At 38.2% G+C, this 27,680-nt stretch overlaps 1 protein-coding gene and 1 pseudogene across 1 annotated transcript in view; one reads left to right on the forward strand and one right to left on the reverse strand.

Moving 5' to 3' along the window:
* The window catches only part of LANCL3 (LanC like 3), an 83,729-nt gene that overhangs the window by 12,153 nt on the left and 43,896 nt on the right, over positions 1-27,680 (forward strand). The window lies entirely within an intron of this gene.
* LOC118608181 lies at positions 6,975-7,093 on the reverse strand (annotated as a pseudogene).

Consider the following 27,680-nt stretch of genomic DNA (forward strand, 5'->3'; position numbering starts at 1 on the left):
GAAAGAGTGATTTTTCTCTTTTTAAAATTTCAGGCTCTTGGCTGACATAATCTAGGAATTGGCTTTCTTGTGTCTCTGATTTGTGCTCTTTGGAGTAAATCACCTAAGTGGCTTTAAGCAACTGTAATTGCTATGAAGGTGAAGTTGGAATGTTTGTTTCTTCTTGCTCAGTTCCCCCAGATTCTGAGTGGCAGATTCAAGGAGCTCTTTCTTGCTGCTAAGTATTCTTCCTTGCTTCTAAAGATCATTTACTTGCATGACACTAATTCAGAATTTCAAATGGATTTCAACAGTTGTGTCTCTTGCTAAGTGGCAGTTTCAAATGAATTTTCCTCAGCAAATGTTTCAGATCATGTCTATTTGGTAGCTTTTTTTTTCAGAAAAACATTAACAATTAAGGATTATATCAAGGGTTTCTTTAGCTTCTGGGCCCAGAAATTATATTTTTCTTGCATTAATGCACTTTTCTATTTGCATTTCAAGTCTATGTGGTTTACAATCTTAAAATCTACATTTTACTCTTTAGCTCACAGCTCCGATTTATATTCATTTATAAAATGATCTTAATATTTACAACTATACTACTCTAATAATAAAGGTATAATTATAACTTACTCTTCTCCTTAATCATTGAGTTTTTATGTATAGTCACTTGTTCTGCTTATAATCTTCAGTACCACACCAACAGACTGTAGGTCTTGACCTAATCTCCATGGGAGTCTGTTATATTTTTCTCTGATCTGTGACCTTAGGATGGTGTTCCTCACACTTAAGTGTGAATTAGAATCCTCTGGAGGGCTTATAACACATATGGCTGGGCTCCATCCCCCGAATTTCTGATTCAGTAGGTCTGGAGTAGGGCTTGAGACTTTGCCCTATTAAGTTCCTAGGGATGCTGCTATTCGTCTGGAGACTACATTTGTGAACCACCACCTTAGATTATACACCTAACCTTGACCATACATCTCTGAAATGTGGTAACTAGATGAAGGCATATGGTAGGAGTACCAAAAAGTTATTTTCACCACCAGAAAATAACTCAAAAGATAGGACTTACTGTATGATAGGTACTGTGATAAGCACATTATATCCATTTCAGGGGAGAAAAGGTTCAATAACTTGCCTGTCATCACCTAGCTGGTAAAGTAGTTGAAACCATGTTTGTCTGATTATAGAACTTCTTCTAGAGATTTAAGTCTGGTGAGACTTCTGCATATTTTTCTACTGAAGTACACACTGCCAAGAGGAGAGTGAGTTGTACCCCCAAGACATTTGGAAGACTAGCCTGAACTCAACTCTGTGAAGCTCAGGGTGTTTCTAAAGTTTAACTTAAAATTGAATAAAAATTGTCAGTACAGGAAATTGCTCTAAAATTGTCCCAACTTCCAGAAGCCTGAGAGTCTCAGCTTCCTTGAACACTCTAAGGGGTTCAGGAATTGGAGATTCTCAAAACTTCTGGTAGTAGTGGGGATTTGGGTCAGGTCCAACATCAGAACTAGTAGTAAGTTTGATGAAGTATGCTTAGACTCCTGGATTCTTTCTCAAACTACGGCAACTAGACGATGGTCTTAGGCCAGGTTCTCCAAAAGCTGTCTGAGATGTAGATTCATGTGGAAGTGCTTCATTAAGGAGATGCTCCCGGAAAAACCGGTATGGGAGTGGGGGAAACAGTGAAGGGTAGGAAGCCAAGCAAAGGGGCGATTTTAAGCTAATCCCAGCTTCTGTCTCATCCTGTAGGAGAACTCTGGAGTGTATATTACATCTCAGAGTTTGTCCTGACTCTTTGCACCAATGTTCTTTGCACCAGTAATTCACTATAGCTGAGGGTGGGGATATTATCTTTCAGGTACTTCCAGCTCTGTTGGCATGCTGGCAAAGTGGCTTGTATAGCCTAAAAGTAGAACTCCGAAGAAGGCTTCAGGTGAGGGTGAAAGTTGTTAGAAACAAGCATATGGATACTGGGGTATCGATTCATAGAATCAGTAGGAATAATCTGAAGGAACCTGGTGGGAACACCAACAGTTTCCTTACATGGGCATTTCAGACCTTAGTAGAAGCCTTGAAGTTCACTCTTTTGACATTGAATTAGAGAAGCTCTAGGCTTTGAGACTCAGAGCACCATCAAGGGCAGTGATAAGGTACTTCACTGAAAATAGCATTAAATGTTGGATTGTGAGACATCCCCCCTATCTGCTCCCCTCTCATGCACACACCTAGCTTCTTCTTCAATTCAGTTCCTGGAATACTGGGAGACATACTCGTCCACCAAGTGGTAGACTGAAGGAGGGTCCACAGTTGTCAGATAGATTTAACAAAAATAACCACAAATACTGACATTTGTAGTTCTATGCCCTCCCAATGAAAAAGCAGACTGCCTTGTCACCTATAATAAATCCCAGCTGGCTAGTCTTCTTCCATACCCAGAGTTCCCAATGAGCATTTAAGGTTGAGACTTTTAAATAGGAACTGTTAGTCAAAAAATATTTGAGGAAAGCATCTGACATGAAAGCAATTATAAAAAAATAAATGGTAAAACTGAACTTGGAGTAAACCGTTAATATTAGGAAATAAACTTCCTAAGTGCCCCAATCTATAATATTGTCAGCAAAGCAATCATAGGTATGAAATAAAAGCAGGATCATATTGAAAGCAATATTCAGAAAACAAAGCTCTCTTAGAAATTAAAAATATGGTAGGAGAAATAAAATAATTCAGTAGAAAGATTAGAATATTAAGTTGAGGAAATGTCCCTAAAAGTTCAACCATAAGACAATGAATTTGATAAAAAGAGAATACTAATTAGAGGAAGTCCAACCTCTGTCTCATAGTCCCAATAAAAGAGAATAAAGTAAGTGAAAGGGAAAAGTTATAAAAAAATAACTCAATATTTTTCATAGGAGAAAGACGAGTTGCCAGACTTAAGGGGCCTACTAGCCCTAGAAAAAGAATTAAGAGATTCTAAAGGATTCCAAGGGAAAAAAAACTGGTTCCATGAAAGGATTAGCACTGAGGACTTTGAATAGCAGTTTAGAAAGGTTTAGCACAATGGAACAAGGCCTCCAAAATTCACAGAGGAAATTACTAATGAACTAGAATTCTATAACAGCCCAAATTATCAGTCAAGTGTGAGAGTAGAAAAAATATCTTTGCAGGGTCTCAAAAAAGTTAAAACTTGTTTTCTTTCAAAAGTATAAGACAGGTAATCTAGCCTCACAGAACATGTGTTAAAAGAATTTAGGGGCCAGAGTCTCTGTGTGAACCAGCCACCATCTGGAACACTGCAACAGCTTTCTAACTGGTAAAACGTTTTGTTTTGGCCCATCACAAAGGAGAAATGAACCAAGAAATAGGAAAACATGAGATCTCGAAATCCAGAGCACCAATACAGGTGGAATCCTAGGAAGCTTCCAGAGTGATGGTAAAGGACAGCCAAGGATGACATCTGGATATCAGGCCTTGAAGGCTGCCAGTGAGTCTTGAAGGAGAGCTACAGTTTTTGTCAAAGGAAAAAAAATAGAAGGCTTACCTGATGTGTTTGGCTGTACCTAGGGGCGTTTTGCAGGTCTGTCAAAATTTGGGCATGGATTTATTCTACACAAATAGAAAACGGGGAATAGAAGGAGAAAGACATCGGTAAGTATTGCATATAGTTTTGCTCACTGAGTATTGCTTTAACCAAATAAATATGGTATTGGTAAAAAGTGTGGTATAACTATTTTGGGTGTTTGAGAAAGGAAATGTATGTATGGAGACATTATAAGAGCTAAGTCTTCATCTTCCATGTTAGGAGACTGAGATAACACCTAAAATGGAAAAGTCAAGAAATAGCTGTGAAAGGATGTCATTTAGAAATATGAACATACTGCATGCAGGTCCTCAAATAATGCCATTTCCTTACAAGTTGAGATGCTGTTGGAACAACTCATTTATATCAATTAGCTTATAAAATTGGTTTTGTTATACATTGTTTCAGCGAAATTCCAAGAATCTATCAACAAGGTTAAGTGAGGACTTATTATAAATAGCTAGAAAAAATACAGATAAAAGTGTTTTAAGTTTTTGCCTCAGAGGAGTCAGAATGTAGATGGAGAGTGTCAGGGCCCAATACTATTTTAAAGAACTCTTCACTTTTTAAACTGTGCACATGTACTTCTTTGATAAATATAAACATCAGGAAAATAAACATCATTTTCTTAACCATACCTGTGCTTTTATGGCTGTGATTTCCCCATATTCTGTTCTCCACATTTATTTTATTCCTACCCAGTGATTAAAAGATACTCTCAAAACATTTATGGAATGTTACTTAATAACAAATAATGTCACATAGATAAATTTTGTCAACAAATTTTTTCAATCAAAAATATGGCTTGACATATCACATATATCCTATATATCCTTATAAGTAATACTAAAGATTTAATGATGACTTTTATTAGTTTGAATGGTTGAATATCTCAAAATCTTCATGTGATTTGATTTAAATAGTGCCTTACTTAATCAAATATTTAGTAAAATAATGAAGATCAGAACCACATTTATTAAGCTTCTACTCAAGAAAGGGTAGAAGTGAAAAGACAGATAATTATAATATAACAAAGAGTGGTTGAACCATTTATATAAAGCAGAACAAGAATAATGTTTTTTTTTTTCATGGCAGTAACTCTAAAATGCTTCAAGATCCTAAAATGTTTCCAAGTCATTGCAACCAAAAGTAACTAATAATTGTATAGAACATTAGGTCTGCTAAGTACTTTTTATAGAAGTTTTCCCTTTTAATTCTCACAATATCTCAAGTTAGATATTATTGCTACTTCCATTTTCAGAATAGAAAATAGAAAGCATTGCAAAGGTTAAGTAACTTTCCCAAGGATATAGGGTTGATAAGTAGGAAATGGTAACATCTATTGCCCAAGTAGGATACTTTTGATAGGAACAGACCAGTTGGGAATCTAAGACAAGAGACATAAACCAAGACTTACTTATGTGACTTTTAGCTACCAATTGGTAAAGGATTGAATATAGAAATCAAGTTCTCCAAGTTGTGATCTTTCTGCTGCCTTGGGCTAGTGGTGCCATTAGTGTTAAACTAATTCCCCATTCTCTAAATATAACAAGAAATGTTGACTAATAATACCAATAATTGTTTCTGTTCATTGAGAGAACCCTTAAGGGAGTGGGTAGAGCTTCGGAATGGGTTCTGGTAATTCAGGACAGAATTGAGTTGCTCACTCTCACCCAGATTCCTCACAGTAGCTTGAAAACTCAGGAGATGTGGAGAAGGCATTCAGGTACAGAAGAGAAGTTCCCAAATAGAACATGGTAAAAGAAATGGTAGTGTGATATTTGAGACAAACATGAATGATTAAGTATGAGGACTGAAAGTAGATGGCAAATTGTGAAATAATCCTTAGCAGAAGGTTTCTCACATCACATTTGTTTCCTGTGTTTCTTTTCCCATTTGTCTCACAAGCCTCTTAATCGATCCCTTTCCCCAGCATCTCTGGCTATCCTTTCGGGTATGCCATTCACTGCACATACCATGTTTATTTCTATGCTACATGTTTCCAAGGGAGCCTTTCCTGCAGCACAACTGGGGCAACTCTGAGCTCTTAATCTTCACTCCCTTTTTAAATCACTATTGAGCTGAATAACAGGCACACTTCTGGCAAACAAAATTCTTGATACATGTTTACTGAAGAAAGGAAGGAATGCTGATAAAATGCTTTTAATTTCATGAAACTAAATAACCACCTTTATTTGAGGTTCAAGAAGGGACAACTCACATTTTAAAAGGAGCTCCTACCTAAATGTGTTTTAGCTTTTATGGATCTGACGGCACCACCAGTTAAGATTAAGTATTTGATGGACAGGATGTTTGGTCACAAATATTGTCATATTTTCACTCAAAATCAGCCTTTTAACAGTCAAAAGATGGTAAAATTCTACCACTCTTTTAACGTTACAAATGAGAAATATGCCTGCTTATGTCCTTCTGTGCTGACAAATAGAACTGTGATTATTAGCAAAGTGACCTTTTAGGAAACTATAATTTTGGACTTGTACAATACTTGACATCTAAAGAAGTTTTCGTTTGCTTTTTAGAATAATGTTACTTTTGTATTCATGCAGGTGATAAAATTTTATGTATATTCCTCGACCTTTATTTCTGTTTTAAAGCTTGCATTCAGTCTTGATAAATTAAACATTGACAGATGTAGACACTTAATGAGTTATTAGAATTTCTTATTTGTCTCGAAGGATTTATGCTTTTCCTGTAAAGAAAGGAGAGCTTAATGCAGAAAATTGTCATTTTAATTGCATCTTAAAATACTGTTCTGCAGTTCTTTGAATTAAATATTTATGAATCATTTATTTATTGACATATATGTGTGTATATATATACGTATATATATATATACATGTATATGATTCAAAACCAGTTTTTAGCAAGTATACTTTTACTCCAGCAAAAAAAAAATTAATGCCTCATCATATCCTTCCCATAGTGAATAAACAGATACCTGAAGAGATAATTAAATCAGAAATTAGGAGGAAAAATGGACCCTCAGAATTTTCTTGAAGCATACTATGACTTAATGTTTATCTGCTTCTTAAATAGCATGAGCTTTTAATTCGTAAGGTGGTACCCTGTATGGCTGTACACATTTATACTTTTGAGTATTGACCAACAAATAATCTCCAGCAGTCAGAAAAGTCCCCATTCTTCCGCTTGGTGCAGGTGACTTCTTATCGATTCTAACTAAAACTATTGTATCAAATGGCTTTTAACATTTAGCTTTCAAGCTTGAGGCATTTTATGTCTTCTATTTTATTTATTTATTTATTTATTTATTTATTTATTTATTTATTTATTTATTTGGTGCGCCAACCCTTGGTTGACTTTACAGATTGCAAGGACCTTGTCAGTTTACAATGCCCCTTTTTATTCATTCATTCATTCATTCATTTTACACCTACAGCACCTGGTCTTCCTAGGTGGTCTCCCATCTGAGTACTAACCAGGCCCAACCCTGCTTAGCTTCTAAGATCAGATGGGATCAGGGTTGTTCAGGGTAGCATGACCATAGCAGTTTATGTTTTCTATCAGGCAAGCTGTGTCCCTGTTCTGAATCAAAGGCAGGGCAATACCATTTTGATTTCTGTTTCTGTCTAATTTTTTTTTATCCCTCTAGAGAGGCCAAATGTGGTACCTTTTGAGGAGTCCCTTGTTCTAAAGTTCTTTGCTCTGGCAGTTAAGATGGCATGGTGATTTCAGTGTGTTTGCAATGCCCTCCAAATTTTGATTGCCAGGTATTTCTTTGATTTGGGCTATCAGCAGTTTCACTGGAGTGTGTCTAGAGTAGATTTTATTTTAATTATCCTACTTGGTATGTATTGTGCTTCTTATATATGTGGATTCATGTATTTTATCAATTCTGGCAAATTCTCAGCCAGTCTCAAAATATTACCTCTTCTCCATTTTTTGACAACTCTATTGAGCTATAATTCACATACCATATTTAAGAAGACTGCCTAAACCGAGGATACAATCTCCATTCTTTCTTCTCTACCTTGGCTGCACATTAGAATCAGCTGGGCAGCTTAAAAAATTTCGGAAGCCCAGGCCATGCTTCATACCAATTAAAACAGAATGTCCTGAGATGAGACCTAGGCATCCGAGTTTTATAATTCCACAGATGAGTCCACTGTGCAACCAAGGCAGAGAACTACTGCTCTATATCCCTCTGGGATCCAAACGAACATATGTTACAACTTTGTATCACTTTATATTGCTTATCTTTCCCATTTCCACTTAATTATTTATTTGTGTTGTACTCTCGGTAACTTCTTCAGCTCTCTCTTCCAGTTCACAAGTTCTCTTGAGCAGTATTTCACCTACTGTTTAACTCATCCGTTGAGTTTTCTATAAGTTTCAGGTAAGCTTTTCTCATGCTTGCTAAGTTTTGTGATTCTACTTTTTTTGGGAGCATTTAATGCATTTTTTTCTGCATTCCATATCTGGTAATTTTAATATTGGAACTCCTTGGTGGTCTAATTTTCTTGTTTGTTATTTCTGTATACTGTCGCTCATGGTGGCTTGTTTCCTCGGGTGTGTGACCTTTAACCGTGCATACATATTTAGTTGATTTTAACATGTGGTGCCTAAATTGAAGATGCTTCCCTACAGAGATTTGTGTTTGCTGCTTCTGGGATGCAGGGATACTGGCAGCCTGGAACCACTTTAGCCTTTTTCCTGGGTCTCCAGCTTGATGCAAGAGAAATCAACATTTGCCCTCAGGGCGGCCTTCCTTTGCTTATCACTCAAGTATTGTGTTTTTCTTTTTTAGAGGGGAACTTAGGGCTTCCCCTTACTGTATTGGAGCCTAACTATGTATTGCTAAATAAGTTTTATAAAGGATATGCAATATTTAATTAATTATAATATTCGGCCAAATATAAGATTCATTTTTTTAGACACTGAGAAAGGATAAAAGACAATCAATTAAGCTGACACAATACTTCTTATCACTTAGGATTTTGTACTTATTGAGACAGCTCTTTTAGAGTTACTTAAATGTTGATTTTTATCATATATCACTCTTATGTACACCTTAAAGAAAAATATAAGCAAAATAAATTCATTAAGATAGTCATAAAACTTTCTCATATTCACACTCGAAGTCTGAATCACTTTCTCTTCGGAGTCACTGATGCCCATGATTTTCCACAAAATACCATCATCTGTACCATCAAAAGCACTAGTGATGCAGCATTTCTTAAGTCTACTACTTTGTCTCTGGCATTTTTTCCAAGTGGTTGGCACCCATTTGGAAGTTTTAATGCACATGCACAGACCATGAGAGCTAAGTCCCACTGCCTCCAGGTAGATAGTGATTTTGAGATATATTCCAATCTCAGAGATGTTAAAATATGAAATAAAAGCGTATCTTAGAATTGACAAAATTGCATAGTCACTTCATTGTAGGAAAAGGCCTTTCCAAGTATGTAAAGTAATGTTACTCAAAGTGTGGCTTTCAGGCCAGTGCCATACTGCAAATTTGTTACTGGTATAAGAGGATATAAGTGCAGAAATTGAGAAATGAGCATTTAGGAACTTTTTTTTTTAGTGATTATACCAAGTAATTTTTTTTGTCAGTCGAATCTAATAATAAAACATTGGGACTTGTATTTCATGTGTCTTTTTAATTTTATTTTCCCGGCAATGTATCAGTATGTTATTTTACAAAAGTATCAATCCATGTTGGATTAGAAATAAAACAAAACAAAGCAAAACAAAACATGTCCTTCACCGATAATAGTTTGATTAGCATTGACCTTAATAGTTCTCAAAGTTTAGCTCTCAGCAGAGTCACCTGGAGGACTTGATAAAACACAGGTTGAGTGTGATCATTTGCATTTCTAATATGTTCCCAGGTGATGCTGATGCTGCTGTTTTAGGGACCACACTTCCAGGACCACTGCCCTAGACCACCATACTGCTGAAAGCAGAAATCTTATCGCAAAGGATGTGTCCAGCGTGGTTTGTAGGATAAGAAATCCTGACGCTCTCTTGGAAAGTTCCTACTTCTAGTGGTCACTCTTTTAATAAATGTAGAATAACTTCCCCAAACATTGGTTTGTTTAATCTCCTTGGTGCACTGTTCAGAACACCACTGACTTTCATTGATGGCACAATTAATGTAGGCTGCAGGTTATATGTGGTTGTATTTGATAAGATAATCATGCTTCTAGAATAGCAAAATGTGCATTTTACTTAAGTGAATTGGTGCCATGATTGAGTGTAAATAAGCTTCTGATTCTTTTGATAATGGCATGGATAATCTGTTGACAGAACTCTAGTGTCTGACCAAGTAGCACAAATGCCCAAGATAACCCTTTCCAGTGGTATAAACCAGCCTGCATACAAGACTTCTGAAATATTTGTATAGCCTTGATGAGGTGATAGGAGGAAGCATCCTTAAGAAAAATCTGTATTGTATATTCACCGCATAGCTCCCAGCAATAGCTGTTATCACTATCATCTTGAAGAATATATATTAACCTCAGGGACCTTGATAAATGACCCTTTAGGTGGAAAATTAATGTCTTTAGATGAATAAAATATATTAATCATTGATGCCATGAGCAGAGTAAATTTCCTTCTTGTTGCTATGGCAAGTTCTGTAAATCTTTGCAGTGTCCACATACAGCATTTATGGCCCTTATGGCCCTCTGAATACTGGACAAGCCTGCCATTTGCTGGGATGGGAATAATTAATATCTCTTGATTTCAGGCACTATAACATGCAAGGAGCATTCTTAGAGTTGTAAACTGGTGCTTGTCAAACTTTAATGCATCTGAATCACCTGGAGAACCTATTAAAGTTCTGAGATGGAATCTGAGATTCTGTATTTCTTAGAAGCTCCTAGATTATGCCAGTATTCCTGGTGTGAGGACCACACATTGAGTGGCAAGATGCTAAACATCTTGGAACCACCTGCCTTCATGGGAATATCCCTTCTTGCATACTAGCAACTGGGATATTGCTGTAGCCCTTTACCCAAAAGCTTAGCCTGGTCCTCCAAAGTAGTCATTACCTGCATCCTTATGTTCACTTAGTAAAAACATTCTGCTTACTCTGTGGATAGTATTCATGTTGGAAATCACTCCTTTTATGTCTGTGTCCTTTAAGATCTTTTTACCTTAGTCGTTAAAAATGCCAAATTTCTTTCCATCAGAAGATGGTGCTGGGAAGCATTGTCATGATCCTCATATTGAAAGTAATTCCATGGCATATAAGAGGAGAGACATTGTGCAAGCTCTGTGATATCACACTTAATGATGTCCTAAGAAGGTCACAGCTTTCACTTGTAAACTTCAATTTGTGACCAGTGATCAGTGGTGCATGAGGATGAATATTGCTTTAATAATTTCATTTCTTGCTTTAGTTTTGGATGAAACAGGAGTGATGAGAGAGATTAGAGTCTGTGTGAGGCCATTATTCGCTGTGTGGCCCTCAGATGCTTCTATTCCCAAAAAGCAGGCAAATTGCAGTAGCTTAACAAGGATTATTTAAAACAGCAAAATCTATTCCAATTTGAGGGTGAAGGCTGGATTGTTTCCAGGCCAAATGTACCAGTTAGCAATGCTTCTAGCTGTGAGTGATGGAAACCCTGACTTAAAGCACCTTAAACAGATAGGGTTGTTACTCTAACATATAAAGATGTTTAGAATTACGTGGCTGTTGGCATTTATTTAATGAGTTGATGTCAGCGCCAGTGTCTTTACACTTCTTTGCCTTTCCTGCCTCATGGTTGCAGAATGTGTGTGGAACCTTCAGATACCATATCTGTGTTCAAGGCTGGAGGAAGAGGGAAAGGTGTACCAACTGTATCTGAACTTATCGGGGAAGCAAAAGCTGTCCAAGAAATCTTCAAATTTCTCCTTGTAGCTATTGACCAGAACTGTCACCTGGCCTCACCATGGAGACTGGGAAAGTTTACGTTTATCTAGGTCACCTTGATAACTATTTGGGTTCTGTTAGGAAGAAAGAAGGGAGGAATCAATAACTGGTTAGGTAATGAACTGGGTGCTGCACTTACAGTAACTAGAAGTAAAATTTCCCTACCTTCTGTGATTAAACTTTCTTTTCTTAGCAGAATCTAACATTCATTACTAGGAAACAGTTGAGTGTATGGCAAGGGAAGGTTTGGTAGAGAGAAGCAGCAAAAATCAAACAGCCTTTTAGCCTCCAAACGCCATTCTCTCCAAGTGAGATACATAGACGCACATTGGATTTTGGAGGTGCAAGTTACACCTAAAATCAAAAGGAAAGATAAATAGGCATTACATGTGCATGGGAAGTAGTTTGGAAATTCAGTAACAGAATTTCTAAAGTCGTATGTATGGCAGTAACCCTTATCCTGCAGTTTTATTAGAAAGTTCAAGTATTAAACAGCTTGTGTTTTTAGCTTAATGAATCCTTAATGATTTTGAAAGAAAGCCCTGTACTATTAATTATAATTAGAATGCTTCTTAGGACACTTCAAGATTCAGTTCTTGATAAGGAGCAATCAATAAGGTCTTTTGATAAAGAATGAAGCAGCAAGGAATGTGAAAAATCTTGGGAGTATATTCCTTTTTAAAAATGTTCTTTGATCATGGATTCTTAAATAAATATCTTTCTGATGGTGTTACTACATATTTGCTGTTGATTTTTAAATAACCTTTTGCAGTAGAGTTAATTAGACCTGTATTAGATTAGGATTTCATACAGCGTTGATCTGAGTAACTGCTTTTTTTTTTCCTTCTTCATTTAACCTTAAGATAATTTTGTTGCTAGGAGTTAACTGTTCTTTCAAAGATGAAGAAAAATACAGTTTTGGTGGGAGAGGGTGATGTATTTTTTTTTCTTTTTTGATGAAAAACGTAATGTGGATGGCCAAGATCAAGTTTTTCAGCTTGGCTTTGTAAGATTTTGAAGATGATTGCCTTGTTTAATCCTCTTTGTGCTTTCTGGCTCTGAATTAGTTCATACATTTTTATCTATAGCCTAGTCGCTGGATGAGAGGCAATGACAATTTCTGTGTTGTGCAGATTTAAGAATTTGGATGAGAAAAGTGAGATAAAAGACAACTTTTAATTTTGTTTCATTCATCTAAAGGAAATAGAAGTGTTTCACAGATTCCCATAGAAAGTCTGACAGAAGGTGGTGATTATGAAAAGATAATGGTGGGCTTCTTTTGATTTATCTTGAAACAGGAGATTAGTTCTTACAGAAAATTCTTTTCCTTGCTTCCAGAAGAGAGTATAAAATAGCTTGTGTCAGATCTAAAGGTGGATAGGGTCCTGGTGGGGTTGCGTGGCAGAGATATGACAAAGGAGAATTTCAGGGTTTTTCGTGTGTACCTCCAAGTGAAAGAAATGAACTCATGGACCGTAGGAGATATGAACATTGAAGTAGATTGCTGTGCTCTCACTTCACATTGGTTCTTCTGCCCTTAATGACACACTTGTAAGCACTATGCCCTCTTTTGTGTCGGTACTGAACCATAGCACTTAGCACTTGGGTCCTGAGCTCTGCCAGGGCTGAGGGGCTCTTTGAGGACAGCCCAAGTCCTCAAACTCCAGAGGACAAGGAAGCAGCAAGGAATGTGAAAAATCTGTCTTGTTCACCACCATACTTGGTACCAAATAAATTGGTGAATAAATGGAGAACCCCACTGTGATTTTTACATTTGCTTTTGTGTCTCATTTTATGATTCACATTTTCATTGGAAAGTTGTACCTGCTTTCTCTGTACTTATTCAACTTGCGTTGAGAGAATTCTTGGTATGACTTTGAAAGGTACTTGAACTAATTTGATCTTTTCTTTTCAGAACACAGTGATTAGAAGAGAGATCTTGTGTAGCAGTAAAGCAACAAAAAAAAAGTCAGGAAAAAGGTATTGAGGTTGACAGGCACAGACACATTCAAGTTTTAAATTAACTTTATGTGTTGCTGCCTAAGAAACATACAATAACATGGGAAGCTCTGTTATTCTTGGAAGGTGATAATATTCTATCAGCTCTACAAAATGAGGCTGTAATATTGAAATGATTCCAACCTCTCTGCTGGTCAGCCTGCCTGCATTTCACCCTGGCACTGAGTTCTTTCTCAGCTGTTCTGGTGTCTGTGCCCTTCCTGGTGTTCCCCATTTTGCCAAAGGCCCAGTCTCCATGAGACACATGAGAATCTGCCTTTTGTTTTACTTGAGCAATGAATGTTTTGAACATTTCAGTTGCTCCTTTTCTGGTGAGCCAGAGAGAAAGAGAGAGGGGGTATGGAGAGAGAGAGGAGAGCCAGAGCAAGGGAGAAGGAGGAAGAGAGAAAGAGGGGAGAGGAGAAAAGAGAGGGAAAAGAAGGAGAAAGGGAGAAAGAATGTGCATGCAAGAGTGAAAAGCAATGTGACAACTATTGGACTCCCAAGCTAAAATTTAAGGGCTGTTCTGAAGTTAAGCATACCATCTTTGAAGTGAGGCTTCACTCAAAATCCTTCTGGTTTTGAAGTGGTAGTCAGATCTTTCATTGTCCTAGGAAATCCTGTGAGAGATTCTGCATTGCTTTTAACTTTGGTGCTTCTGTTGTGAGGCATTGGGAGAACTTTTTCAGAGACACTCAACCTAGGACACATGCATCAGTTATCTATTGCTGCAAACACACTACCTCTAAACTTAGTGGCTTATATGTAATTCATTATTATTGTTCACAAGTCTACAGGCCATCTGGTGGTTATGCTGATCTGGGCCAGGCTCAGCAGATCTTGGCTGGGCTTGCTCATGTGTCTGCAGTTAACTAAAAGGCCAACTGAAACTGGCTGGTCTGGATGGCTTCACCTATGTGTCTCTCAGCTAGCCAACCATTGGCTGGGATGACGGGGATGACTTAATTCCAAGAGCAAGAATGGAAGCATGCAAGGCCCCTTTAAGCTTAGGTTCAGAAGTAGTGCATCATTACTTCCACTGAATTCTATTGACTAAAGCAAGTAATATGGCCAGTCCAATTTCAGTGGGTAGATAGCTAGACTTTACCTCTGGATGAAAGGGATTACAAAGTAAGATTACAAAGGCATAGATACAGATTGTGAAAATCTTTGTCAGATTTTGCAGGTTGTTACAATGTGTCATGTCAGAGGCAGCATGAGGTAGTGTATTTGGCATGGTTGTGTGTTCTCAGGGTTCTAGACTTCTAGGAAGTATGCGGAGATGTGTGTGCTGGAGAAGGGGTGGGACAGGTTCTGAGTGTTTCTCACCCCCAGATCCTCTTTGCCTTCAACATCTCTCATTAGAGTTGCCATAAATAATCCCAAGAAGCTTTCTTTACCCCATGAGTATCATAGATTAGTTATCTCTTTGCTCCTTCACAAGGCCAGTGCTAGGTATTAAATGTATGTAATTGCAAAGTGAGGCATGGATGGACGTGGTGGTGTTCAGTAGTGTGCTTTTGCTATTTGCTGTTCATGTGAAAAGCAAAAAATGGGGACAGTGATTATTCAAACCAGTTAAGCTATTATGTTGTTGTATTTGACATATCCTTGCCTTAAGACTGAAATACAGTAAACCCTCAGTGTCGTCGATGGGTTCTAAGACTGCAAAATGACATATAATGAATCCCATCTTACCCTAGGCCAGTTGATATAAACGAGAGTTAAGTTCCTATGGCATATCATCAGCATTATAACAAAATGACATTGAGGACCTGCTGTAGAATGACTCAAAACCTGAGATTTTCCCCCTCAGATCAATACAGATATACAGCACACTTTCCAACTCTGAAAGTCCACGGTACGTGTATTTTTGAATGCTCACTTCACCCTTGAGGTCTTCTTAGTTATCTTGCTCTTATTTTTATTTCTCATTAACCTCGTGGTGGCCTACAAGGCCCTATATGACGGGCATCCTCTTTTCTTGGCCTCAACTCTCTGACCTCATCTCCTACCTATCTTTCCCCTGGCTGTCACTGCTCCAGACATACAGGCCTCCTTACTGTTCCTCAAAACACACAAATACACTTCCACATTAGGGCCTTTGCATGAGCTGTTCCCTCTTCCTAGAAAACCCCTCATACATCACCTTGGCTAATTAATGTCATCACCTCCTTTAGGTCTATGATCAGGTGGCACCTCTTCAATGAGACCTACACTGACTCTCTTACTTCATACAACATACTGCTCCCCGTCACCACAGCATCTCATCCTCCTTTTCTGTTCGACATTTTTTTCCTTAACACCAATACCTTCTAGTCTGCTAGATAATTTATTAATTTGTAATACTAATTGCATATTGTCTGAACCTCCCTTCCTGTGTGTTGAGGGTCCCCAAGACTACCCCAGGATCAGTGAATGATTCAATTGGAGAACTCAAAGGACTCAGCATATAGTCCTAACCATAGCTATGATTTATTACAGTGAAAGGACACAAAGCAAAATCAGCAAAGGGAAAAGTTTCCTGTAGTGAAGTCTGGAGGCAAACAGGCACAAGCTTCCAAGGGTCCTCTCCCAGGGAAGTTAAAAAAAAAAAAAGAGAGAGACTTATGCAATTTCCACAGCAACAAGTTGTGACAACATGTGTGAGGTGCTGTCTACCAGGGAAGCCCTTTAGAGACTCAGTGTCCAAGGTTTTTATTGGGGGCTGGTCTCACGGGCATCCTCTGCCCAGCATGTACCTATATTCAAGGCTCCCAGAAGGAAAGCAGGTGTTCAGAATATATTGTTTGCACAGACAGTTTAAGCCCAGTGAGCTACCTGTTCTGGGAATGGTTTTTCAGAAATCCAAGTTCCCAAATGCCAGCCAGGGACCAACCCTGCAAGCAGGGCTATCAAAAGATGGCAGTTTCAGGACTACTATGATAATTTTCTCCACACCATTAGAGACCATAAGCTTCTTGAGGACAGATTTCTGTTTTGTTTCATGATGCATTCCCTAGAACAGTGTCTGACACAAAGTGAATGCTCAGTAAATATTTATTGAATGAAGAAGTGGAACCCAGGTCCATGAATGGACTTTCTCTATGGCAGAAATACTATGCACAAGAGGAACAACCTTCTGATTTATCCCTACAAGGCTTTACCCAAACCAGCAGGTCCACAGGCTCCCACCCATACCAGGGGCCTGAAATAAGCTGAGCTTCCACATCTTAATCTGATTCTCAGATTGTTTTGCACATAAGTTGTCTCTTCAACAAAGTGTTAAAGTCTTATGATGGAACCAAGCAGCATAGGTGCTACAAAGGACCTTCCCCATCACAAGTCCATTTACTAGGAGCAACATGTCCAGAGTAATCTAGTTAATTTTTTAGTAAGGACCCAGGGCTCTCAATCCTGTTTTTCCTCTTTACTGCATTTACTTTTTGCCATTCCACAGTGCCTAACACAATATACAATAAATGTTATATCATCTTAAACATTATTAACTGGTTTGGATTGAAAACTGGCCTGAGTGGACTATTTGACTTTACCTGTGTTTGTGACATTTATGCAAGCAATGTCTTCATTTCTTTTAAAGTTTATTTTAAAGGCAAAAAGTGCCATGTTAAAGGACTCCCCCCCCACAGAATATACATTTCCTTCTTTCTCTATTTCCATATTCTGAACCATTTTTCATTGTGACTGTATGAGCTCTTTAGTTTACCTATTACCAGTGACTCTTCAGGTAAAAACCTTCATTTTTCATTCCCTGCTCCCTCAGTAATAGAAAGATTTAGCTAATTTCAAAACCACTTGTGTCAGGATTTCATCCCATCTGGAAAGTGTCTATTTCATCAGAGGCTTGCTTGTCACACTCTGAAGTTTGACAAATGGATGGAATGAATCATTTGTTGAAATTCAACAAAGAACACCCAGCCCTTGTTCTGTGTCTCTGGTTAAGATTGGTCTCAGCTCAAAAATACTCAATTGAATTTCTCAGCTGAAAAAAAAAGAAAGATTTTCAAAATGAATATCATAGTACCATCTTAGAATATATATCTTATGTAACATTTGTCATCAAAATTAAGTTTTACTATGATTGTGTTGAAATATCTTCCTACCAATAGAATATGCTAGGTTAGCATCTTATAAGCATCCTAACTAATGCTGGGTCACTTTTGTACAGGGAGAATATTCTTCTGGATGGAAGGGGAATGAATCTATTCTTAGGGCAAATAAAAAATAATTGTACATCAAGATTCCTGGATTGATCAGATAAATTAATATTTCTGGCAGAGAAATTATAAATTCTGAGAGAGATAAACTGTCAAGGAGCATTCACCCGCAACCTTAGCAAACAACGCGGTCTTGACAGAAACGTTTTAAATACAGCTTCTAGCTGTTTAAAGCATTTAGTCATTTTGACAAGATTAGGTTAGCCTTTCCTTAAACTTTAAGAAATCTGACATGGGAAAAAATGGAATCATATGCCAAGATATTACAGTACACAGCTAGTGCTCTTGAGGGCATTGACTTTGTTACATTCTAGAATTTGTGAGGACCTAAAAGAATTTTTGTCCCAAGTCTTTTATTTTATAGATGAGAAAATTGATGTTCATAGAGGTACAGTAACTTAACAAAGGCCATATAGTAAACTAGTAGAGGACAGAACTCAGGTCCTTTTACTTTCAGGTCACTGTACCATTTCTTGATCCACTTTGATGCTCTAAGGCAGTAGTCCCCCGCCTTTGTGGCACCAAGTACCAGTGCTCCTATGAGAATCTAATGCCTGATGATCTGAGGTGGAGCTGAGGTGGTGATGCTAGTGCTGAGGAGCGGCTGCAAATACAAATGAAGCTTCTCTCACTTGCCCTCCACTCACCTCCTGCTGTGCGGCCTGGTTCCTAATAGGCCACGGACCAGTACCAGTCCACAGCCCAGGGATTGGGGACTCCTGTTCTAAGGCAGTGGTTCTTGCAGTCCAGCAGGAATCAGGATCACCTGGAGCTCTTGTTAATACACAAATCGCTGGGCTCTACTCTAGAGGTTTTATTTCTATATGTCTGGGATAGGGACAGGGAATTTGCATTTCTGTCAAGTTTTAAGATGATGCTGATGGTCCTGGTCTGCTCACTACACTTTGAGAACCACTGGGCTAAGGGACGGAAGGGATAGTCGGGAAACTAAAAATAAATATGGAATTTTCTTCCGGGGGAAGAAGGAATGATTGATTTGATTTTAGCTAGTCCTGAATATCTTTGTACTTGGAGAATAGAAGGTCTGTTAGTGATTTTCCTTTTCCAGTTCTACTTGTAATTATTGTCAAATAGGTTTCTAATATTAGCACAAATGCCTGATAAATTTCTTATCTGACTCAATTATAACCCATTGGGGGCCTGAATAATGGATAAAAGGAACCACAGCAAACCAGTGCCAAAGAAAAGAAAATCCCTAAGAGGTCTTTCAAAATATGGAATAATAGTTAATTGTAAATACCTTTTCAGAATCCAAATCCTCACCAGGGAATCATCAAATTGCCTTTACTCATCTTGACTATTCACATTAACATAGGAAAAAGGAAAGCTAGAAATGAAGACTGAAAACAAGAAAAAAAATAGGTAATTGGGTTGACAAAGAGAATTGAACTTAAAGCAAGACTTTGATCCCTCCAAGTCTTGTTTGTCTGGCCCAGTTAACAATATTCTTGCCAGAAATGTTCTTTAAGTTTTCTTTGGTCCTACAGAATGGGAAGACTTCCTGATATTAAGATTAAATCTAAAAACCAAATATATAGATTTTAAGTACATCTTTACATTAATATAAAATTTAGCTTATTTTCTGTTTTTATCTTTTTGTTGGCATTCATTAGCTAGTTAGATTAAAATGGATGCTTTGTAATATTTTGAGGCCAAATCAGTATATTGATTTGGTGGTAGCAACCTTCTTTCCCATCTCCTTCCAGAAACTGCCTACCTGCTAAAGAAAAACCCCATATTTACCTGCTCAGAATCCCTCTTTATTGTCCCTTTCATTTTCCTAGAATGGGTAAAAATTATTCCTTGCTGACCTACAAGCTAAATCAAGGTTTTGGGAGGAGAGAGGAAAAAAGAACTCAAATGGATTCTGAGGCTTGAGAAATCATTTGTATGTAAAAGGTCTGAAGCAGCTCTGAGGGACAAAGGAGTTTGAGGAAGTGTTATTGTGGGTTATGAATGGAGTTCACTTATTGTAATTTGAAAGGCAGTAAAGAAAGCTGCTTTTTGATGATCTGTAGCTGCCAAAAGAGGAATTACTCCAAGATTGGGTGATGTGGGTCCTTGGATTTATTAAGTTTACTCAAAGTACCTATGACTCAATCTCTGCTCTAATAAAATTTGTTTGCGTGAGGGAATCAAGGAAATTCATGGAAAATCAGGTTTCCAAGGAAACCAGCCTGGGTAGGATAAGAAGAACACTATGCCTATCCACTAGTTAACAAATAGTTACAGTCACATGAAAACTCTTGCCATCGGTGAGATGGGTAGCATTTCCTATTGCTCCAGCAGAAGTAGTGAAAGAGGCAGGAACATGGAGGTACAAGAGAGAACTTGAGACTATAGGCTTCAGAAAGGGGAAAATAAACTATGTTTTCAAAAGAAAGTTCTGGTAAAAACTCTGAGTCAGCTTTTCATTCTTGGGAAACTGAGTGTATCAGTTACCTATTGCCCAAAAACTTAGTAGTTAAAAATAACAACAATCATTTATTTTGTTGAAAAATCTGCAATTTGGGTAGGGTTCAAAAGGGATGGCTTCTTTCTTCTCCTTTGATTGTCAGCCGGGAGGGCTCAAAATGGGGCCAGAGGAACTATTTTGGAAATGGTTCACTCACGTGGGTGACTAGTTGGTGCTCATTTACTGGCAGCTCATCAGGGGTTAGGAGCTTTAGTTCCTCTCCCCATTGGTCTTTCAATGGACTGCTGTGGCTTTCTTACAGCATGGTGGCTGGATTAAGTGAGGATCTAAGAGACTATGGCAAAAGTGCATGGTATTTCATTACCTAGCCTTAGATGCCATATAGTGTCATTTCTGAAGTACTCTGTTGGTCAAAGCAATCACAGTGACCTCAAGGGGAATGGAAAGGTTCTGGAAAAGCATGTAGGTGGGGTATTGTGGACATTTTTTTGGTAATATCTGCTACACAGGGGAACCTAAGGCATGTTCTAGGCTTTAAATTAGTGTTTACAAAAGTCAAACAGACGTCTCACTGCTTCTCACCTTGCTCCGTTTCTTCCTTTTATCCCTGTAGAAAGAATTTTTGGTCCTTATTAAAAGTCCAGTCCCCAAAGCAATCCTAATTTCTGCCCATTTTTGTTTAAGAGGCCAATTTGGGCCATTTTAAACATGTCAGGTCACAGAGCTGGGAATAAGAGAGTCAAAGTATTAAACAAGAGAAATAGAAGTTGCAAATGTTGATCAGTGGCCTTTCCAACCAGCAGTGGCCTTCCCTGACACACTAAGAGATTCATCAGTTTTGGAACTTCACCTCTAGTGGGCACTGTATTTATTGTGTATATTCCTTGTCTTAGTTTGGGTTCCCCTAAAGTACACTCTGAGACAAGGATTTAGGAGCAAGAAAATTACTGGGGAGATGATCCCAGGAAGCACAGTGAAAGAGTAGAGGTAAGACTGAGAAGGCAAGAAAGCAAACAAAGTGTGTGATAATGAGCAGGTTGCCCCTGTGGGCATCTAGGGACACAACCCCATGGGGGCTTTTGTTAGATGATATAGGATATGCCCCACGGTTGTACCCTAGGAGGAATGAGGAAAGTGGAGCATTTATCTACCAGTGCCTGTCCCTCATTAGTTGGGGTAATTGACTCTGGCACTTTCAGCCTGTCCCATGCCCAGACCAAACTGGCTCATGAAGTCAGGGAAAGGTTTCAGGTAGTGAGTACCAATCTTTACATTATCTCCCAGATGCTGCATCCGGTCCAGTCCAAGACAGAAAAGGAGAATGCTGAGTGCTGATTAGCTTCCTCTCCTCACAAAGCACCTATCACTTGTCCATCTCCTTTGCTCCTTGTCTGTGGTGGTTTCCTTTTTGTTTTCTATCCCAAAGTATGGTTTGAGGTGCCTATGTTTACCTATCTTACCATGATTTATATTGTATTCCATCTTTCCCATGGATGTAGGCCTGTCGATCTTGGTGATCAGCTTGGGGATTGGAATTGTGGTTACTCAGTCTGCTCAGGGGGTGACACAGTGGGTTATTTAAGTTTTTAGAGATGTTATATTAATAAAAGGTTGAAAAAACTGTTCTTTCACTATGTGGAAAATGTAAGGGTTACCTGATGAATGCTCAAGGTCAGAGTAACAGTACTTTTACATAGAGGATACAAGAATAGAAGGAAAAGACTGATACAGACTGGTGTCTTTAAAGTGAAGATCTCAGTTCACCAGCATAACTGTCCTGCTTGATAAAAATCCATTACTGGCTGTCAACTGACTGAGGAGCTTCAGAGCATAGATTTTGGATCCAGAATGCCTGAGTTTGAATCCCAGAGCTACTCATTAGTTGTGCGACCTTAGGAAAGTTAACTGAACGGTCTGTGCCTCATTTTCCTCATCAGGAAAGTGCATCATATATGATGTGGATTAGAGCATGAAATGCAATTAGAGTGATGCCTGGAAGTTACTAAGTGTTCAGTAATGCGAGTTGTTTTTATCATTATTCTTGCCCATATCCCATACCTAGTAAATCATAATCTCTGAAGATGGAGCCTGGAAATCAGCATTTCTAACCAGCCCCTCATGTGCTTCAAATACATACTGAAGTTTGAGTACCACTGCTTCAGGCCAAGAGATGTCAGGACAAGATTGATTAGCACAGTAACACCCCATTTCCTCAGCAACTTTGGGAAATGAGGAGTTTCTTTTAAGTGAGTTCTCCAGATGGCTGACACTTTCCTGTTGTTTTAAACACCCAATCTTAAAAGTTAAAGATTGGCATGTTATTTATTTTGAAGTTTAAATGATATTACACGCTTATACAGAGAATTCTGGACATAGTAGTGTTGTAACAATATTTTCAGGGTAACTCAGCATCATCAGACAGCCAGGCAGATAGTAAGTATTTATTGACTACCTTGCCTTGTTCCCTCATCATGGTAGATGCTGGGAATCCAGTGGCAAACAGGATCAAATCCCTGCCTTCAAGAGGCCAGGAAAAGGCACTGACACAGTAAGAGAAGTAATAGAACGGAAGGCTGTTTTGAGCTTTACCAGGATGTCCTAAAAGCTGATGAAGTGAGAAGGTATGGGACCCTCATGGTGGGTCCTCTGAGTGCTTGGGCCTACTAATTTATAGCTCCTGCATCCCTCCTTGCTTCCTTGTTTGTCTGCCTTCAGATGACATTCCCATCCTCATCTAATGCACTGCTTCTAGTCTGCTGTGAGCTGGAAACCAGATACCATAAACTTGCTGGAATGTTCCCCTCTCAGAAAAGCTTTCTCTGTGTCATCTAAAATAGCATACCCTATTCCCCCTACACACTCTGTAGCCCTTTTACCCTGCTTGATTTTTTTCTTTGTGGCATTTATCGCAATCTAACAATATGTTACATGTATTTGTTTATATTCTGTGGTCTACTTTCTTCATTAGCATGTAAGTGCCAATAAGCCAGGGTCTCTTTCAGTTTAGTACACCTCCGTATTCAGCACTTAGAACATAGCCTGGCTCAGAGTAGACTTTTAATGAATATGCATTGAGTGAATAATAACAATAGCAAATACATTTCTTTTTCTTTTTTTATTGAGACATAACTTGCATCAAGTAATGTGTACCCATCTTCAGTGTTCAAGTCAATGAATAGTGTGTGTATGTGCACACATTATCATCAGACCCAGACCAAGACATAGCAACCACTTAGCAGCTCCCTTAGACCACTCCCAGTCAGTACCTCCTCCAAAAGGTATCCACACTTCTGACTTCTATCACCATCAGTTTTTCATATAAATGTAATCATGTAGTTGGGCTTTTATGTGTCAGCCTTCTCAGCATCATGTCTGTGACATTTATCCATGTTGTCGCGTGTAGCAGCAGTTCATGCTTCATTTCTTTGCTTGTGATATTCAGAGTGAATTTACTGAATATATTTAACCCATTCTACTTACATGTGGGTTTTCTATGTCAGGTTTCGCTGATATAGAAAATGAGTTTTGAGAATAGTCTTACAAGGCTTTGTGAGTAAAGGGCATGGATTTCATGGCAACTGTTTTTGGATGGTTTACACCTTACCTCATTTTCTTAGTCCTACATTTCTGGAACCATCCCCTCTCTTCCTGCTACTTCAGGGTTCTGATTTATGTTCGGACCTGTGATGTCTATCTGGAATGAAATCAAACTGGCAAAACTCTTGATTGGCCTGGTAAAGTTGTATACCTGGTGGTTCATATCAACACATAAAAACAGCATTCTGATTAGCTGTCTCTTTCAATGTCCATCCTTTGTCTTCCTCTTTGTCCTTGATTCGTATTCATCTTCTGCTAATTCTCTCCACTAACTGGGGCAGATTTGGGCCTAATGTGTTTTATAGCAGTAGTTCTCAACCATGGCTGCACATTGTAATCACTTGGGGATAACTTTCAAAATACATCCGTGCCTGAGCCCCACACCAAAGCAATTAAATCCATGTCTCTGGGGGTAGGGCCTGGGTATTAGTATTTTTGGAAAGCTCTCCAGGTGATTCAAATAGGAAACCAAGTTTGAGAACCATTGCAGGACACATCTTATCCTAGGAAACAGCATATGTATAGAATCAACTCAGTCCCTTTCATCTATTGTGGAGAATCAACTTATTTCCACATAACTTGCTACATAGGGCTCTTTTGCATGCTGTCACTGTTGTAAATCTCAGGGAGCAATATATATTGGAACTGCTTGAAAATGAGCAAGTCAAACGATGTGGCTTTTTTTTCCCACTGTATTAGCTACTCCATGGTATCTAGAGCAGTATTTCAAGTTTGGCTCATGAATTACAATTTAGATCTATCAGTTCAACTCCAATCTGTTGAAGGGGTGCTTTTACTACCATTGAATGGATACTTCTGAGAGACCGTTACTGTGTTTTGTTTTGTTTTTAATGGGCATCACATATAAGGAGAATTAGCACCAATAGGTCACAAGTGTCATGAGGTCAGGGTCTATTTTTAATCATTTGTTTCCTGACAACACCCAATGATATTTTGCCCACTTGCAGCTAACATATACCGAGTACTTTGTTGTTTACTATAGTCAATATTTGCAACTCAATTCTCAGTATAACAACGGTCTTACTGAACATTGTGTATTATGCCCTTTCATTTACTTTTCTCAACAACCCTATGAGTTGAGTTTTTATTAATATCCTTATTTTATGGACTAAGAAACTGAAGCACAAATTGGTTAAGTACCATATCAAAGGCTCACAGATGATAACCAATAGAACCTCCGATACAATCAGTTTGGGCTCATCTTCCCAATGGTTCTTAAATTTTAATATACACAGAAATTACCTGGGGATCTTGTTAAAATGCAGATTCTGGCTCACTAGATCTGGAGCGGGACCTAAGATTCTTCATTTCTGACAAGATCCCAAGTAGTGTTGATGCTTCAGGCTTATGAGTAGCAAAGACATACCCTATAAGATAATTTCTATTACTATCTCTGTTTTCAGGTGAGTACAGTAGTCCCCTCATATCCATGGGGAATAAGTTCCAAGACCCTCAGGGGATTCCTGAAACCGTAAATAGTACCTAATCCTATATATACTGTTTTTTTTCCCTATACATATCTATGATAAAGTTTAATTTATAAATTAGGCAAAGTAAGAAATTTATAACAATAACATAATAAAATAGAACAACTGTAATAATATCTGTAATAAAAGTTGTGAATGTGGTCTCTCTCAAAAGATCTTACTGTACTCACCTTTTTATGACGATGTACGATGATCTAATACTTCACAGATGAGATGAGGTGAATGACATCGGCATTGTAATTTAGCATTAGGCTACTATGAAGATGACTTGAACACAATCACTGTGACACCTTGACAGTTGACCTGATAACCCAGATGATTACTAAGTGACTAATGAGTGGGTATTATATACAGCATGGAGATGTTGGACAAAGGGATGATTCTTGTCTCAGGTGAGATAGGGATGGCACAAGATTTCATCACGCTACCCAGAACAGTGTTCATGTTAAAATTTATAAATTATTTTTTTTTTCTGGAATTTTCTATTCAGTGTTTTTGGACTGCAGTTGACCATGGGTAACTAAAACCCTGGAAAGGGAAACCACAGAAAAAGGATGACTACTGTACTCTGAGGTTTAGAGGATAGTGGTTTTACCAGTTTTTCACAGCAGGTGAAGCTGCAATTAGAATTCACGCAATGAGGTCTCAAAGATAACTGTTTAATCGCTATGCTTGGGAGCATAAGTGGCTATTGAATGGATAAGTAAACTGACATTGGGTGCTGGGTCCAGCAGATCATCACTATGTAGTCAAAGATAATTATATCTCTTTCATTGGTACGTTTTACACCATGTAAATAAATCTATTATCAGCTTTTATCGTCACATTTTTTCTTGTAGCCTAAACTGGTTGTTTCACCCTTGCTCTGAATAGGGAATAAAGAGGAAACAGATTGGCAAGTTTTCACTGGGAATATCTTTCTGTGTGTCTTTTTTGAAAATTGTATTTGATTATTAGTTTCAAGTATACAGTACATTGGTTAGACATTTATATAGTTTATGAAACGATCCCCCTGATTGCTCTTTCTCTCCTCTGGCTCACCACCTAGCCATTACCTTAGTGCTAACTGCATTCCCTCTGTCGTGCTCCCCATCTCCATGACCATCTATCAACCACTAATTTGTCCTTCTTTAACTCTTCACACATTTCTCTGTGTGTCTTTTTTTATTATTACCTTTGCTTTTGAAAAAGTGGCACAGACCTGGCATCCTGCCGATAGGAATATTTGTTATTAAAATGAGCAGCAATACCAGTAGATATAGAAGCAGTATTCATTCAAAATAATGTCACTATTTAAAGTTTTGTCATCAGCAAAGAGATTATTTTCCACTTTTTGAATAAAAGGAGATATTTCCATCAGTAGCCTTGACCCACCATGTTCAGTGAAATTGTGCGAAGGATGAGATTCAGGTTGCCATCTTTATCTCTGTCCTAATACCTCAATTTTCTCCTGAGCACAAGGCCCATCATAGAACACATTAAGGGTCAAATTTCATGGTCCTTGCAACCGTTCAGTCATTACAGGTTCCAGGAAGAACTCTCTTCCCACTCCCATCACTCTGAAAAATGTTTTCCAATCCGATAATGCATATACATGACAAAGAGGCTTTGCTTGGAAGAAAATTTATTTACTTATTAGATTATTTTAAGAGACACTTCTTGGCTTAGAGAACCATAGGGAAGAAAGTGTGTAATATAAAATATGTGACTCATACAAATATGTGATTGCATGCAACAAATCAGGTGTAATCCTCCTGTCTCTATATCTTAATGGGGTCTAATGTTAAGAAAAGGACTCTTAGATGCATTTACTGAGTAGAATTCTGAAGCCCTTACTTTCTCCGCAGAACTGTCAGTTGAGGCACTAGGTTGTCTCCTGTTTATCACTGCTGGGAATAAGAAACTAGACCTGAAGAGTAGTGGCTGTATTCACTCATTCATTTCATTATTTTACTCAATAAAGATTGTTAAGTGCTACCGTGCTAGGTGCTCTGGAGGTACGAAAGAGCATGAAACATGATCCCTGTCCTCAAGGAATTCACAAAATTACTGGGGACACAAAACCAAAAGGAAAGACATTAACAGTAAGAAATGGTGTGTGTCAAGGATAATATAAATTTTACACAGTGTCTTAGAGCAGTAGTGTTTCCTCAAAGCGTGCTTGGACTGTGCGTCAGCATTGTCTGAGGGCGTGTTTGAGATGAGATTCCTGGGCCCTACCCCAGATCCACTGATTCAGAAGCTCTGTGGTTCTCCCATTTTGCCCACCTCCTAGGGATTTTCCATTTTTAGCAAGGTGATTTGTATGCACATTAAAATTTTAGACATATATTTTCCCATTTGAATGGTTATCTCTTTACCTTGTTGATGGTTTATTTTGTTGTGCTGAAGCTTTTTAGTTTGATGTAGTCCCATTCATTTATTTTTGCTTTTACTTCCCTTGCCGTTGAGGTCA

Source organism: Rousettus aegyptiacus, unplaced genomic scaffold (assembly GCF_014176215.1).
Source record: "Rousettus aegyptiacus isolate mRouAeg1 unplaced genomic scaffold, mRouAeg1.p scaffold_m13_p_9, whole genome shotgun sequence".
NCBI lineage: Eukaryota > Metazoa > Chordata > Mammalia > Chiroptera > Pteropodidae > Rousettus > Rousettus aegyptiacus.